Source organism: Ostrea edulis, chromosome 6, assembly GCF_947568905.1.
Source record: "Ostrea edulis chromosome 6, xbOstEdul1.1, whole genome shotgun sequence".
NCBI lineage: Eukaryota > Metazoa > Mollusca > Bivalvia > Ostreida > Ostreidae > Ostrea > Ostrea edulis.
The window spans coordinates 70541980-70557884 of record NC_079169.1 but is presented as its reverse complement, the minus strand read 5'-3'; the positions used below and the strand labels follow the sequence as shown (position 1 = coordinate 70557884).

General features: G+C 35.8%; 1 protein-coding gene across 2 annotated transcripts in view; it reads right to left on the bottom strand.

The window, feature by feature from the left end:
* Positions 1–11823, bottom strand: part of LOC125648047 (serine/arginine repetitive matrix protein 2-like) — a 66585-nt gene extending 54762 nt beyond the window's left edge. The window contains exon 1 of one of the 2 annotated variants that reach the window (XM_056140661.1): positions 11704–11823. The gene's annotated coding sequence lies outside the window, so the exon portion shown is untranslated. Of the gene's footprint in view, positions 1–11365; positions 11405–11703 lie in introns of those variants that run through there. The other variant, XM_048874945.2, reaches the window with a different exon arrangement.
* Between the last annotated feature and the right edge of the window lie 4082 nt (positions 11824–15905).

Here is a 15905-nt window from a genome sequence, read left to right as displayed (position 1 = left end):
ACAAGTCCTTTCGGTCAAATAATTCTTGGCAGAGTTATGCCTCTTGGACTTTGAAAATCTAAAACAATTAACGGTTTCCACTCATCATCTCAGTCAAATAAGGATATTTTCAAAAGATACGTCATGAAAATATGCAGACCAAGTTAGAATTTGACTGAATAATTTTTGTAAGAGTTGATCCACTTGTGTATACTCTCACCAAACATCTACACCGAGTTTCTCAAAACTTTTGCTCAGCTTTGTGTGTAAAACATTAAGCGAATGGTACATGTATTTGAACTTATCCACTTGTTACCACAGAGTATGTATGAAGTCATCGTATAGATTCAAGACGTCTATGAAACGCTAGGGAATTGGTTTAGCTGTAGATGAAACGGCATTAACAACTTTGAAGACACTTGATCTATTTTAAAATACCATGAATATCTGAATTTACAGCTTGGAATTCCCACAGGCATAAAATCCGAGAAATCTTTCTGTGGGATTTCTAAACGAATATTGAGTTCATCAAACAATGCAAAGATCACGTGTCACGGTAAGCGAAATCTGTCGAAGATGTCTACGGATTGTTTCTGCCCATGAATACAGTTCCTTCCGTGTAAAATGCCCACCCTGAATACACGACTTTCTCTCCAAATGAAAGGCTTATTACTCATCAAAATATAGGCCTTCGCCATTTTAAAAGTTGATGAAGACACATATCGGGAGGTCTAAAGATTATAATACAATAGCAAACACATTTTATGTCGTTAGCATCCCCATATTTTTGGTTTACTAAGTTAGCGCCACTCAACATGCAAGAGTTTGAAAGCGTACAGATGCTTGTGAGGGAGTATACACAATTTTAAGACTGACTTTAGTCACAGGTTTTGTGAAACTAGTTCCTGGTTTAAAATTAAAATTTACAATTTGCTCTTACCTCTGAAAATATCATTGTTTAGATTTCACACAAGGAATGCAAAGCACTATCGCAATTATAACAAGAGGCCCAAGGGCCTAGAATCGCTCTTCTGATAAATTGTACAACCCCACCATTTCTATTCTTAGCCTCTTAGTATTCTAAATCTTTAGTTAAATCCTAAGAATTAAAAAAAAGTAGGTCAATGTGACCTACTTTTTGGTTTACACATTTTGAGAACCCAAGAAATATCAACTGACAAAGTTTGATGATTTTAAGCCAATTAGTATCTGAATATTGAAATATAGCTGTCAAATTCCAATCGTAGGTCATGGTGACCTACTTTTTGGTCATCGAATTCCGAACATGCAAGACCCATCAACTGACAAAGTTTGATTACTGTAGGTCAAATAGTATCTGAATTATATAAATATAGCCGTCCAATTCCAAAAGTAGGTCAAGGTGACCTACTTTTTGGTCAACACCCTTTGAACATGCAAGACGCATCAACTGACAAAGTTTGATGACTGTAGGTCAAATAGTATCTGAAATATATAAATATAGGTGTCCAATTCCAAAAGTAGGTCAAGTTGACCTACTTTTTGGTCGAAACCCTTCGAACATGCAAGACCCATCAACTGACAAAGTTTGATGACTGTAGGTCAAATAGTATCTGAATATATAAATATAGCCGTCAAATTCCAAAAGTAGGTCAAGGTGACCTACTTTTTGGTCGACACACTCCGTTGACTCAAGATGCATCAACTGTCAAAGTTTGATGATTGTAGGTCAAATAGTGTCTGAAATATAGTAATTTAGCTGTCAAATACCAAAAGTAGGTCACGGTGACCTACTTTTGGTCGACACAAACCGAAGACGAAGACGCATCAACTGACAAAGTTTGATGATCCTAGGTTTTACAGTGCCCAAAATATGCATCTAAAATTGAAAATGTGAAATTTGAATATCTGCAAAATTCAAAAAGTAGGTCACTGTGACCTACTTTTTTTATAAATATGTTTCAAGGCCTCAAGATGCATCAACTTACAAGATTTGATGATTCTAAACCTCTCGGTATTTGAAATAACAACTTAAAATATATCTATAAATGATAAGCCATAAAATTCAGAAAGTAGGTCACGGTGACCTATTTTTCAGTTGACGCATTTCAAGGTCCCATGATTCACCAACTGACAAGTTTTGATGATCATAGGCTTCAAAGTGTCCAAGATATGCATCAAAATTAATTTTAAAATAAATACCTGCAAAATTCAAAAAGTAGGTCACCGTGACCTACTTTTGAGACAACTTGACACAAGGTCCTAAGATGCATCAACTGTCAAAATTTGATGATCCTAGTCCTTATAATGGCTAAAATATCTAAGATTTAAGGAATTTAAAATTTTTTTTAATTTAGGTCAACTTTGAAGTGACCTTGAGACCACGCCCTTTGCCCCAGGGTAATGCCTTGAACAATTTTTAATCTACAACATATCCTCATCCTTATGTGTAAGTTTGGTGATAATCTGCCCTGTGGTTCTTGAGAAGAAGATTTTTTAGCAACCACTACTTTTGTTTGTATTTTCCTGATTATCTCCCCTTGTTAAAGGGTCACATCCCTTTATTTAGTATGTATGAAAGCCCTTGGGCCAATGATACCCTGTACCAAATTTGAAAGAAATTGGCCAAGGGGTTCTTGAGTTATAGCCCTTTTTCTAAAAAGTTTACGCACACCGCACACCGCACAAATGGCCATAGCATTAGCTCTTTGAGCCTTTGGCTCAGAAGAGCTAATTATGTATGGTACAGTACTCCTTGAATAACATATTTATGGTTCACCAAAAACATAGTCGCATTGAATTTAAGTTCATCAAAACCAAATTTAACATTACATAATACAATTATAAGCCAGAACGAGTAGTGTGACTCCATAATCCACATGTTTCATAGAATCACACATTGGCGTTTATCGTCTAATTTGTCTGATTTATGACAAAAATGAAAATTTAAGATAATGAAGAGTGATCAATCTCATAAATCCCATAATGAATACAAAATTAAGATTAAGGTAAACACGGATTTCTGGGCACACAAGAGGTGGGATCAGGTGCATAGGAGGAGTAAGCATACCCTGTTGACCGGTCACACCCGCCGTGAGCCCTCTAGATAAGGGAAATGGAATAATCCGTAGTTAAAACATGTAAAGACAATTGGTATGAATGCCTCTTACGGTTTGTGGGCCTTTTGTACGTAACATCAGACATTTTAAGGCTCGCTGTCTTGTAATGAGTTCTTAGTATAGATCAGATCTTGATACCACGCCCGCATTTGGTGTAGGTTCTATACCGGTATAAAGAACACACACACGTGGGTATGATCCAGTCTACGATTCCCACGTTTAGTCATCGTTTTTACGTCATAGTATAACTAGGAAGATAAAGAGGCGAATCTAACAGATATTTATTGTGTACTATCTGCTGTGCCTATCTCAATACGTTCTCACGTGCTTGGGCCTCTAATCCTCAACCGAGAGTAGACGTAGATAGGACTCGAGTATGCAGCAATGGCACCAGCAATACCCAGTCTTATTCAACATAGGGCAAGCAGAAGAAACTCAGGTTTTGCGAACTTCTGAATATATAGTAAACCGCTCGTTATAGTTTTCGTAATAAACTTCAATAAATGTCATTCAGAAACATCGTTTACAGAGAATGAAGTTGATTGTTGATGGATCTAGTGATGTCGACAGTCATCGTTGCTTTCCGTTAAATTGCTTTCTCCTGGTTAGCTGGAGATGAACTTTGCAACAAGTATAACCAAACCCCCAATATCTGAATTCAAACTTTTAATATTAGTGCCGGGTTCAATCGAATATGCGCGTAATTCCGATTTCTAATTCATCATTTAAACTAACGTCAACATGATAGAATTTAGGACGTGTATAGCATCACAATGCATGGACGTTGTGAGAGAATACAGATACTGATAAACTGTATATATTGGCACTTTTTAATAATTAGTATTGATCGCAATCAACTCCACATTTACAACAAGCATTTGATATATTAAAAAAAAAATCGTCATTTCGTTCAAACGGCAACGCCATTGATTTCAAGAATTAATTAAATTAGACTTGCATGAATGGTGGGAATTCTATTATGAACAAGGTATGGAAAGAGGATTCAGAATCCTATCTGCACGGGCGTTGAGTTTATGGAGGTAATGAGTATTGATTTCATTATCAAGTTTATTTTACTTGGATGAACATACTGTGGTATGAAACCTTTACGTAAATAAACCTTCCCAAAACTAATAAAGTGATCCAGTAATACGAGACATAAATTGCATGGTCATACAAATGTTTTTTCTTCTTTGAAAATAAACTGCTTTTAAGGTATTCAATGTATAATGACCATATTTCATATCTAAGAAATGGATGGTGGAATATTTGTAATCTTGGTATCATTTTGAAGGGTCCTTCAAATAAAAATAATCCACCATAGGAATTTTCAAAATTTTGTTTACTGCCTGATTTATTTCACCTAGAATTTAACATTGAAGTATATGGGAAAAGCATGTTTTATTACAATGTTTTATTTTAAAAACAAATTATATTTTCATAATTATCTCTTGGTAGAAAGCTACAGATACTTCCTTTTTATGAAAATATGAAATAAAATTAATCATTGACCATACACATTTTTAGAAAATTAGATTTTTCTTATTTTTACAAAGGGCAGACAACTCTTCCAAAAAGTCTTAAGTGCAAAAAGGTCAGCTTCTAATCATTTACCAGTCATGTGAATTTCACCATTTCAGCTTCATCACTATTTAATAATAAACGTTTATGTCGATCTAAATCCTTCAAAATTGTTCATTATCCTTTCATTATACATGGAATACCTTAATTAAGTATTATTTTGCTATGCACAATTCCTATTCATTACTCTGAAGTGATAAGAAACTTTTCACAATCACAGAAAACTACACAAAGCAGAAAAAGGCGAGTTGCGCATGAAGACAGATAGAGCTACAACTTGTTGCAAGTTCCAAGTGCAAGGTGTGAAGCTTCTTTTCGTAGGATAGTAGGACACTTCACAACCTTAGCAATACCTACTGCAAGTGCTCGGATTCGAATTCACTAGTTTAACGTTCGTATGTCGCTGCAGTGTTTAATTCACTAGTTTAACGTTCGTATGTCGCTGCAGTGTTTAATTCACTAGTTTAGCGTTCGTATTTCGCTACAGTGTTTAGTCACTAGTTTAGCGTTCGTATGTCGCTGCAGTGTTTAATTCACTAGTTTAACGTTCGTATGTCGCTGCAGTGTTTAATTCACTAGTTTAAAATTCGTATGTCGCTGCAGTGTTTAGTCACTAGTTTAACGCTCGTATGTCGCTGCAGTGTTTAATTCACTAGTTTAACGTTCGTATGTCGCTGCAGTGTTTAATTCACTAGTTTAACGTTCGTATGTCGCTGCAGTGTTTAATTCACTAGTTTAACGTTCGTATGTCGCTGCAGTGTTTAGTCACTAGTTTAACGTTTGTATGTCGCTGCAGTGTTTAATTCACTAGTTTAACGTTCGTATGTCGCTGCAGTGTTTAGTCACTAGTTTAACGTTTGTATGTCGCTGCAGTGTTTAGTCACTAGTTTAACGTTCGTATGTCGCTACAGTGTTTAGTCACTAGTTTAACGTTCGTATGTCGCTGCAGTGTTCATTTCACTAGTTTAACGTTCGTATGTCGCTGCAGTGTTTATTTCACTAGTTTAACGTTCGTATGTCACTGCAGTGTTTAATTCACTAGTTTAACGTTCGTATGTCGCTGCAGTGTTTATTTCACTAGTTTAGCGTTCGTATGTCGCTGCAGTGTTTAATTCACTAGTTTAACGTTCGTATGTCGCTGCAGTGTTTAATTCACTAGTTTAACGTTCGTATGTCGCTGCAGTGTTTAGTCACTAGTTTAACGTTCGTATGTCGCTGCAGTGTTTAGTCACTAGTTTAACGTTCGTATGTCGCTGCAGTGTTTATTTCACTAGTTTAACGTTCGTATGTCGCTGCAGTGTTTAGTCACTAGTTTAACGTTCGTATGTCGTTGCAGTGTTTAGTCACTAGTTTAACGTTCGTATGTCGCTGCAGTGTTTAGTCACTAGTTTAACGTTCGTATGTCGCTGCAGTGTTTAGTCACTAGTTTAACGTTCGTATGTCGCTGCAGTGTTTATTTCACTAGTTTAACGTTCGTATGTCGCTGCAGTGTTTATTTCACTAGTTTAACGTTCGTATGTCACTGCAGTGTTTAGTCACTAGTTTAGCGTTCGTATGTCGCTGCAGTGTTTAGTCACTAGTTTAACGTTCGTATGTCGCTGCAGTGTTTATTTCACTAGTTTAACGTTCGTATGTCGCTGCAGTGTTTATTTCACTAGTTTAACGTTCGTATGTCGTTGCAGTGTTTAGTCACTAGTTTAACGTTCGTATGTCGCTGCAGTGTTTAGTCACTAGTTTAACGTTCGTATGTCGCTGCAGTGTTTATTTCACTAGTTTAACGTTCGTATGTCACTGCAGTGTTTAGTCACTAGTTTAGCGTTCGTATGTCGCTGCAGTGTTTATTTCACTAGTTTAACGTTCGTATGTCGCTGCAGTGTTTAATTCACTAGTTTAACGTTCGTATGTCGCTGCAGTGTTTAGTCACTAGTTTAACGTTCGTATGTCGCTGCAGTGTTTAGTCACTAGTTTAACGTTCGTATGTCGCTGCAGTGTCTATTTCACTAGTTTAACGTTCGTATATCGCTGCTGTGTTTAGTTCACTAGTTTAACGTTCGTATGTCGCTGCAGTGTCTATTTCACTAGTTTAGCGTTCGTATGTCGCTGCAGTGTTTAGTTCACTAGTTTAACGTTCGTATGTCACTGCAGTGTTTAGTCACTAGTTTAACGTTCGTATGTCGCTGCAGTGTTTAGTCACTAGTTTAACATTCGTATGTCGCTGCAGTGTTTAGTCACTAGTTTAACGTTCATATGTCGCTGCAGTGTTTAGTCACTAGTTTAACGTTCGTATGTCGCTGCAGAGTTTATTTCACTAGTTTAACGTTCGTATGTCGCTGCAGTGTCTATTTCACTAGTTTAACGTTCGTATGTCGCTGCAGTGTCTATTTCACTAGTTTAACGTTCGTATGTCGCTACAGTGTTTAGTCACTAGTTTAGCGTTCGTATGTCGCTGCTGTGTTTATTTCACTAGTTTAACGTTCGTATGTCGCTGCTGTGTTTAATTCACTAGTTTAACGTTCGTATGTCGCTGCAATGTTTAATTCACTAGTTTAACGTTTGTATGTCGCTGCTGTGTTTAGTTCACTAGTTTAACGTTCGTATGTCGCTGCTGTGTTTAATTCACTAGTTTAACGTTCGTATGTCGCTGCAGTGTTTATTTCACTAGTTTAACGTTCGTATGTCGCTGCAGTGTTTAATTCACTAGTTTAACGTTCGTATGTCGCTGCAGTGTTTAGTCACTAGTTTAACGTTCGTATGTCGCTGCAGTGTTTAGTCACTAGTTTAACGTTCGTATGTCGCTGCAGTGTTTAATTCACTAGTTTAACGTTCGTATGTCGCTGCAGTGTTTAGTCACTAGTTTAACGTTCGTATGTCGCTGCAGTGTTTAGTCACTAGTTTAACGTTCGTATGTCGCTGCAGTGTTTAGTCACTAGTTTAACGTTCGTATGTCGCTGCAGTGTTTAGTCACTAGTTTAACGTTCGTATGTCGCTGCAGTGTCTATTTCACTAGTTTAACGTTCGTATGTCGCTGCAGTGTCTATTTCACTAGTTTAACGTTCGTATGTCGCTGCAGTGTTTATTTCACTAGTTTAACGTTCGTATGTCGCTGCAGTGTCTATTTCACTAGTTTAACGTTCGTATGTCGCTGCAGTGTTTAGTCACTAGTTTAACGTTCGTATGTCGCTGCAGTGTTTAGTCACTAGTTTAACGTTCGTATGTCGCTGCAGTGTCTATTTCACTAGTTTAACGTTCGTATGTCGCTGCAGTGTCTATTTCACTAGTTTAACGTTCGTATGTCGCTGCTGTGTTTAATTCACTAGTTTAACGTTCGTATGTCGCTGCAGTGTCTATTTCACTAGTTTAACGTTCGTATGTCGCTGCAGTGTTTAGTCACTAGTTTAACGTTCGTATGTCGCTGCAGTGTCTATTTCACTAGTTTAATGTTCGTATGTCGCTGCAGTGTCTATTTCACTAGTTTAATGTTCGTATGTCGCTGCAGTGTTTTTATTTACAGGTCGTTCTCCTTTTTCACGTACCAGCGCTTTACGCGAAATGCTACCGCGACATGGAACCTCCATTTTAAGATTAAATCTGACTGACCCTTGACCTTTTACTTCTAATGCTGCGAACTGGACAATGGAACGGTCACATTTAATGTATGTATTAAGCTAGACGCAGCCCCGAGATCGAACCTTGGACCTACTGGTGATGAATTGAGCGACCTATCCATTTGGCTACCGAGACTGCTTCTCTACAGTATGGCATACATTGTATCAGAACTGCAATGGCAATTCATTTGTCTATCATTATGTCGTGCAAGATACACGTATATATCTAATCATGTTCAAAACAATTCGTTATGCCAGTATTTTCACTTGAAACATTTGATTTCGACACGCTTCAATGCATACCTTTAAATATTTATTACTTTTGATTTAAAACATTGAACATAACAGGAAATTCATCACAATATTGACAAACTCTAGAACTTACAAGTTCCGTTATCAAGGGATATCAGATGCACTGATATTAACGATAAAAAGAGTTATTGATGTATAACACAACAATCCGCAATCATGAGAAAAGTAATAATGAATTATTCATCAAGTATTCTTATTGAAAAATTGTCATCTTAACATGAACATGTTTTGAATGCAATTTTACTTTTAAAAATATATAGCTAGATATGTTTTTGATTTAAAATGTGCAGAGTATATCTAGTTTATAACTAGATATGGTTTTTGATTTATGCAGAGTACTGTATTACATTTGGCTGTGTGTTCTATTTAGCGCCTTTGGCGGAACGCAGCTTCCGCTAAATCAAGTACATCGTTAAATGCTATCCGTAAATCTAGATGTTTAAAGTAATTCAGGAATGCGCTAAATCAAATCTACGCCAACTTGTTGAAAAAACGATTTCCGCCAAATATCGTACACGCCAAATATAATACGTTTACAGTATATCTAGTTTAGTCGATTGATACAAGTAACTGTATTAACTTATCTCATTTTATTTTTCATTGGAGTCAAGTTCACAATATCAAAAGGATCTTGTCGACATCGCGGTGTTTACAGTAGTTTTTTGTTCCACTTATTTAACGACGAATTACAAACTTTGGCTGGTCCAGAATTATTATTGTCAGTACAGATTATATTCTTAAAGTAGCGTTCAAATAAAAAAGATAATTAATTATTGTTGATGTTCAGTAATTATTATTGTGGTGGAAAGATTATATTTCTAAAGATAATGTGTGATTTTTATTGCGGCAGTATTTATAATTATAATAATGTCATAAACGAAGAATATTTTTCTTTTGGGGATGAAATTATAATTTGGTGTTTGAGAATCGGGACAGATTATTATTATCGCTGCGATATAATAATAATGTCAGCAAATAGGGGAAAAAATTTTAATTTTGGAAGAGATTATAATTTTGGTATTTTATATAGGGAAAAATAATAATAATGTGGGGGTACCCTACGGCTTTCCATACTACGGCTTTCCATAGTTAAGAAATAAAGGAAAAACAAAAATGAAAACACACATACATGTTGTAAGTAAATACCTGCAGTACATCAATGTGTTTTATGATATAATGGAAAAAGTATAAAACCATAATTATGTATGTAGACGTTGATACATATACACATAATTTACATTTTTAATTTTTGAAAACAAATGACTGTCTACGCATTAATGAGGAATACAAATACTTTGCAACCTGGCGAGGATAATTTGAAATTAACATGCATAATACATCCATATCTGACCTTAATAACATTTGGTTAAATCCAATATTTTCAAAAAGTTTTGATCGATAATCGTAGTACAGAGGACAGTGCAATAGAAAATGAATTTCGTCTTCTACACTAGTTTCGGAACAAAGGGTACAAATTCGTTCTTCAACAGATTCTCCATGATATCTACCAGTCTCTATTCGTAATGGTAAAATACCACATCTAAATTGCGCCAAAACTGAACGTAAATATTTAGGTATATCCAGAACTACATAATTTTCCCTACCAAAAGCCGTTTTGAAAGATACATAAGTACGCAATTTGGGAATATTGAAAATTTCATTGCCCCAAAGGTTTGAATAATAAAAGTGTATTTTTGATTGAACCATATTTATATCTACCATTAGCTTTGACTCAAAATAATAGTCTAACTCTAAATTATGAAATATTTCTTTCAGATCACTACACCAACTGTTTAATTCTACATCTATTATAATCAAACTCAAATATATTTCTTGTAATACGCTCATTATCGAAGGACAATACTCTATTCCAATATCGGATAACATTTATCCAACGTCTGTATTGACTGGGTATACATCCATTGTCCCCGTAAACAGCCAATGTACGTGCAAAACGATGTACCCCAATAAAATAACGAATAGCCCTGTTTTGAATATTATCCATTGATTGAAATGTTTTGAAACTCCAGACACTAGATGCATAGTCCAAGATAGGTATTACACAGGAGTAAAATAGTTATACATGTGTGTAGAAAAGTACTTTGCACTTTATTTGCATTAACTTCCAGTACCTGTATACTATGCCTCTTTAATATTTATTCAAGATTGTTCGTAAAGACGGAAAGCGTTTTAAAACAGCTATACTTATCGCTATATCATATTCACAGCTGTTTGAATATCACGGTTTAGATCCACGAGGAAAATAGCTAAAATTAACCTACAGTGAACAAAGTGCCGTATACAGTACCATCTCTATATTTGTTTACGTTTTGGTGAGTTGATAAACATAACAAATTTCTGCATTAAATTTGATATTGATGTACAATCACTAAGAACAACATATGAACTTTTCCATATACTAAATACTAAGGTAGAAGTAAATATGTTATAACTAAAACCTCAATAGTGCAAATCTCTTACACATGAATAGCATAATATTGAGAAATATATATCACTATTCCAGTGAATATATCTATCTATCTATCTATATATTAAAAGAAATAAAATGAACAGTACACAAAGTAAAAATTTTAACGCAAGCGTTTTTCAAAATGTAACGCCTGAGGATTATAAAATGAAAGCGCTTGCATTAAAATTCTAACTTTGTGTACTGTTTATTCGATTTCTTTTTTTCTTTTAATATATATATATATATATATATATATATATATATATATATATATATATATATACACACTAAAGCCCATTGATACCACCATAAATGCTTACCTAACAAGATTGGAATCCATTAGTAAGAGTGTAAGTTTTATTCCTAACGTTATGAGGACGGCGCCAGAAGGCGGAGAATACTCAGTGACCCGAGAGTACAGCGCAACGCACTGCGCATGCACCAAGAAACAGGACTGAATATCATACTATATACTAGTACTACCTCCCACTATGTTACCAAGGAATTGTTATATCATAAACTTAAAACTTCTTTTTTTTAATATAATTGCCTCTTAGATAAGAAAATAAATCTCAGCAATATATAAGTATTACTTATTTCATATAATGGTTATTATTATTATTATTAATAAAGATAAAACAAAGTGTTAATTTCTTACCATCTTTCTTTGATCTCAATTCCCATGTTTTCCAATCTGTGGGTCATTACAGCAAATGTTTCTCATTTCTAGAACTAATAAAATCGTATGCCACTCTGTAAAAGTCATAAAACGCATTTCAGTGATCTTGTATGTGAATCCCCTAAAAAACCCTGATGAAATCAGTCAAGTTCATAACAATCCCATACAAATCAATGGAATTTCCTCTCCAGACAGTATTGATCAGCAACATTCTCCAATTCTATACAAAATTTTAATTAGACAGATCGTAATTGCATTCATGGTTTACCATTCTTTTTGGTTTTTACTCTGTTGCGTCAAAGAGTAACGATCATAGTGTCAAAAAGACAAATTGAGTGAAACAAACCGGATATACAGAACGGATATTTACCCAACAGCAGGAATGATGATAGTTTCTCTCGGTACTTGAAACCTTAATTTGATTACTATATTCGTCATTTCATTAGACAGTTTCTTATCTTAGAAAGGATTTTATAACATTTGTGGATATATTTAGGTTGGATATATGCGAATGATTAACAGGTTCTAGGTAATTCATTTGAGCTACACAATAAACTGGAATTAGGTAGAATCATTCTACAGTACATCACTAATGACATCTAAGGGTCATTGTACGAGTGGAGATAGGGACCGCACGTCTTTTGACCATCCAAACTTCCATACATTCCAACAAACAATCGTCATTGCAAAAAGACGTTTCCAAAAGTGAACAGCCTTTTACGACAATGAAACGAAAGTGTCCTTACATCCTTTCTGCTACATTACTAGTGCCATAAACCAATCTGCAATATTACTAGTGCCATAAACCAAAAAATTATATAGTAGATAACGGTCTGAAAAGGCATTAAAGCTGAAAGCGCTAACAGTGAAATGTTATTCGAGTTTTGTGTTTCTTTACCTTTATTATCAGATATAGTTACTGTATCAAATATTCAATGTTTTATTCGAATAGTCGGTCAAACGTTTTTGTCTACAGGTTTACTTGTATGGAGACTACGCAATCGTCTGCAGTGGATAAAATAATGTTTTGTTGAAGAAAAACTCTGAATAATGTATATCAAAATCACAGTTAACAATTATGTTCTTTCTAAATGTATTCCAATGGGTGAGGGTATTCAGAATGCCATAATTTTGCATTTAATTGGAAACAGAGTGTCACGCATGTGGTCTTGATTAATAGTCATAGTGGGTGTTTACATCGGGGTCTGCAATATGTACCTAACAGAACTTGTACAGTTAACAGAACACCAGGGTAAATATCCTGCTCATGCTGTCATATACGCTCAAGGTGTTAATCATATTTATCCCACAGAATGCCTATACATGACAAATTTATTCATTTTTAAAAAGTTTTTAACATTACATACTCTTGCTTGTCGTAAGAGGCGACTAAATGGGACGGTACCTCGGATGAGACCGTAAAAATCCGAGGTCCTCTGTCACAGCAGGTGTGGTACGATAAAGATCCCTCCCGAGCATAGGCCTAAATTTCCCAGCCCTTCATCAGCAATAATGACGTCTTCATATGAGTGACAGATTTTCGAAATGGTTGATTGATTGTTTCTTGTTTAACGTCCCTCTCGATAATTTTTCACTCATATGGAGACGTCACTAAGACCAGTGAAGGGCTTCAACTTTTGGCCTATGCTCGGTGCTTACGGCCAGTGAGCAGTGAGGGTTCTTTTGCGTGCCACATCTACTGTGCCACGGTACATCCGTTTTTAAGGTCATATCCGAGGACCCGTAACATTCACACCTGATGCCGAGCATTTGGCAATGGACGTCAAACAATAGACAACCATTACCAACATACCTTGAAGTTAATTGTATTACACGTATCTGATTGTTGGTAAGGGCGCGTAAATACGTGAGTAAGTTGTACTGAACAATGAGTATTCGAATATTCTTTGACTAAAGCACAAGACTTTATTTCCAGTTCACCATGACAGAGTTACTTCTAAATGGAAGGGATCTACTTATCTCGTATTATATCGAACTTTTCGCTGAAAATTGCAAGTGATGCAGCTGATAAAAAGTAAAACAAGTTGGCGGCATGATATACTTGTAAATGTTTTGTTGTATATAATGCAGCCCAGTACAGCACTTTTAACACAAACACGACGTATAGCATCACCGTGTACCATCGTATGAAAAAACGTATGTTGAATACTTTAGGAATTTTTTTAACAAGTTAAAAGGACGCTGAAATACGGTGGCATAACGTGGGACACACTACCCTCCCCCCCCCCCCCCTCACGCCAACAGAAAATGGATATACATGTATAAAAAATTGAAATATTCATGCATTCACTATAAATCCAAATGTAAAGTACATAAATATTACTATACTTTAATAATAAAGGTATGTAGAAGGTCTGATTCAAACCTTTGAATTTGCTTTTGAAATATTCTCCAGACAAAGATACCCCCCTCCCCTTAAACAAAATAGAAATTAGCATAACTTTCTAATACTTTAAATATTCAGATTTAAGATAAATGCATAACTTCTGTCTAAGAATAATGTATTTACAACGTTTAAATAAAATCTCTTCATGAATTAAGATATCCTCTTTTTAGTTAAAAAATGACTAAATCCATAAGTAGAAAAAACACTGTAAATTGAAGAAAAATTATCCAATTAATATGAAAATACCAGGTGCAGTTCTTCCTATTATGAGTAATGAGTGCACAGATTTTCAGAAAAATCCACGCACAAGTTTCTTAAAACATGCACGGACAAAATCATGTGTACAGACAGACGGACAGATTCCACTATATCCTCTAAACTTCGTTTGCGCGCGGGGGGTGGGGGTGGCATAGCAATGTTTAACAGCCAAACACTCTAGGGATATATTGTACAAACTGTCATAAGGTTTTAGACGCTATATATGCACTAGAGGAAACCTATTCATACGTCACTCACAATAGATCATATATTCGTTAGCATATTTTTATGCATTCTGTTTGTCCCAAAAGCGTCCTTTTGATTTTTAAATCAAACTTCAACGTATGCCAGGACGTTTGATAATATTTCGGTATCAGTTTTCTAAACGTCGTAGTGAGACAGGGCCTCAAGGGACGTTTATTGGTTGGTTGTATACTGTTTAACGTCCCGCTCGAGAAAGTTTCACTCATATGGAGACGTCACCGTTGCCGGTGAAGGGCTGCAAATTTAGGCCTATGCTCGGATCTTACGGCCTTTGAGCAGGGAGGGATCTTTATCGTGCCACACCTGCTGTGACATGGGGCCTCGGTTTTTGCGGTCTCATCCGAAAGACCGCCCCATTTAGTCGCCTCTTACGACAAGCAGGGGGGGGGGGTACTGAGGACCTATTCCAACACGGATCCCTACGGGATCGCTCATTGGTAGCATGACCAAAACTCCAATCGGGTTTTCAGAGGATTTTGAAACAATGACACTATACTTACATGAAATTTTGTCCACTTTGGCAAACTATTGCAATATCAATAACATTCTAAAACGAAAAGTACCAAAAGGAATTCAAACACCAATGACCCCAGGAGATGGAGGTCACGATACAGAGGAAAACGGAACCACAACGAATTGTCCCTAACTTAAGTGTTTAATATTATGAAATATATACATTCAAAGATAACGACCGAGAGTGTAAAACTTTATTCATTAATCATAAACTGTGAGGGCTTTATACCCTGTTACTGATTGAAAAGGCACAAAATCAGAATTCAGCCCGACAGCAAATCTAACGCGGAGTGAATTCCGCGTGACAGGAAATCAAATGTTTTCAAAAGAGACCTAACCGATGAGATAAACAAACCTCGGACTATCATCGATTGACGAATTGTATAAATTGTGTATAATGTCATCATATTTCCATGTCAGTCTAAATATAGAGGTTATATGTTTGTCGACATGTTGATAAATATCTGTTAATTTGAAATATTCGTGATGTCCCTGAAATAGTGTTATTGAATTCCCTGTCTGCCAATTAAAGGTATAAATCTGTTCCGACTTACTGCAATCAATACAGTTGCATGTTTACCATGGCCGGTTTTCATTCATTATAGAATACGGTTTATACGGAGACGTGACGTATTTCCGGGTCCCATGAACTGTCGGAAACATTCAGTAATATCATTTCATGCAAAGTGAGACTCGGTGTTGACGGTCTCAAATGGCTATTTGTATAAACTCCGCGATA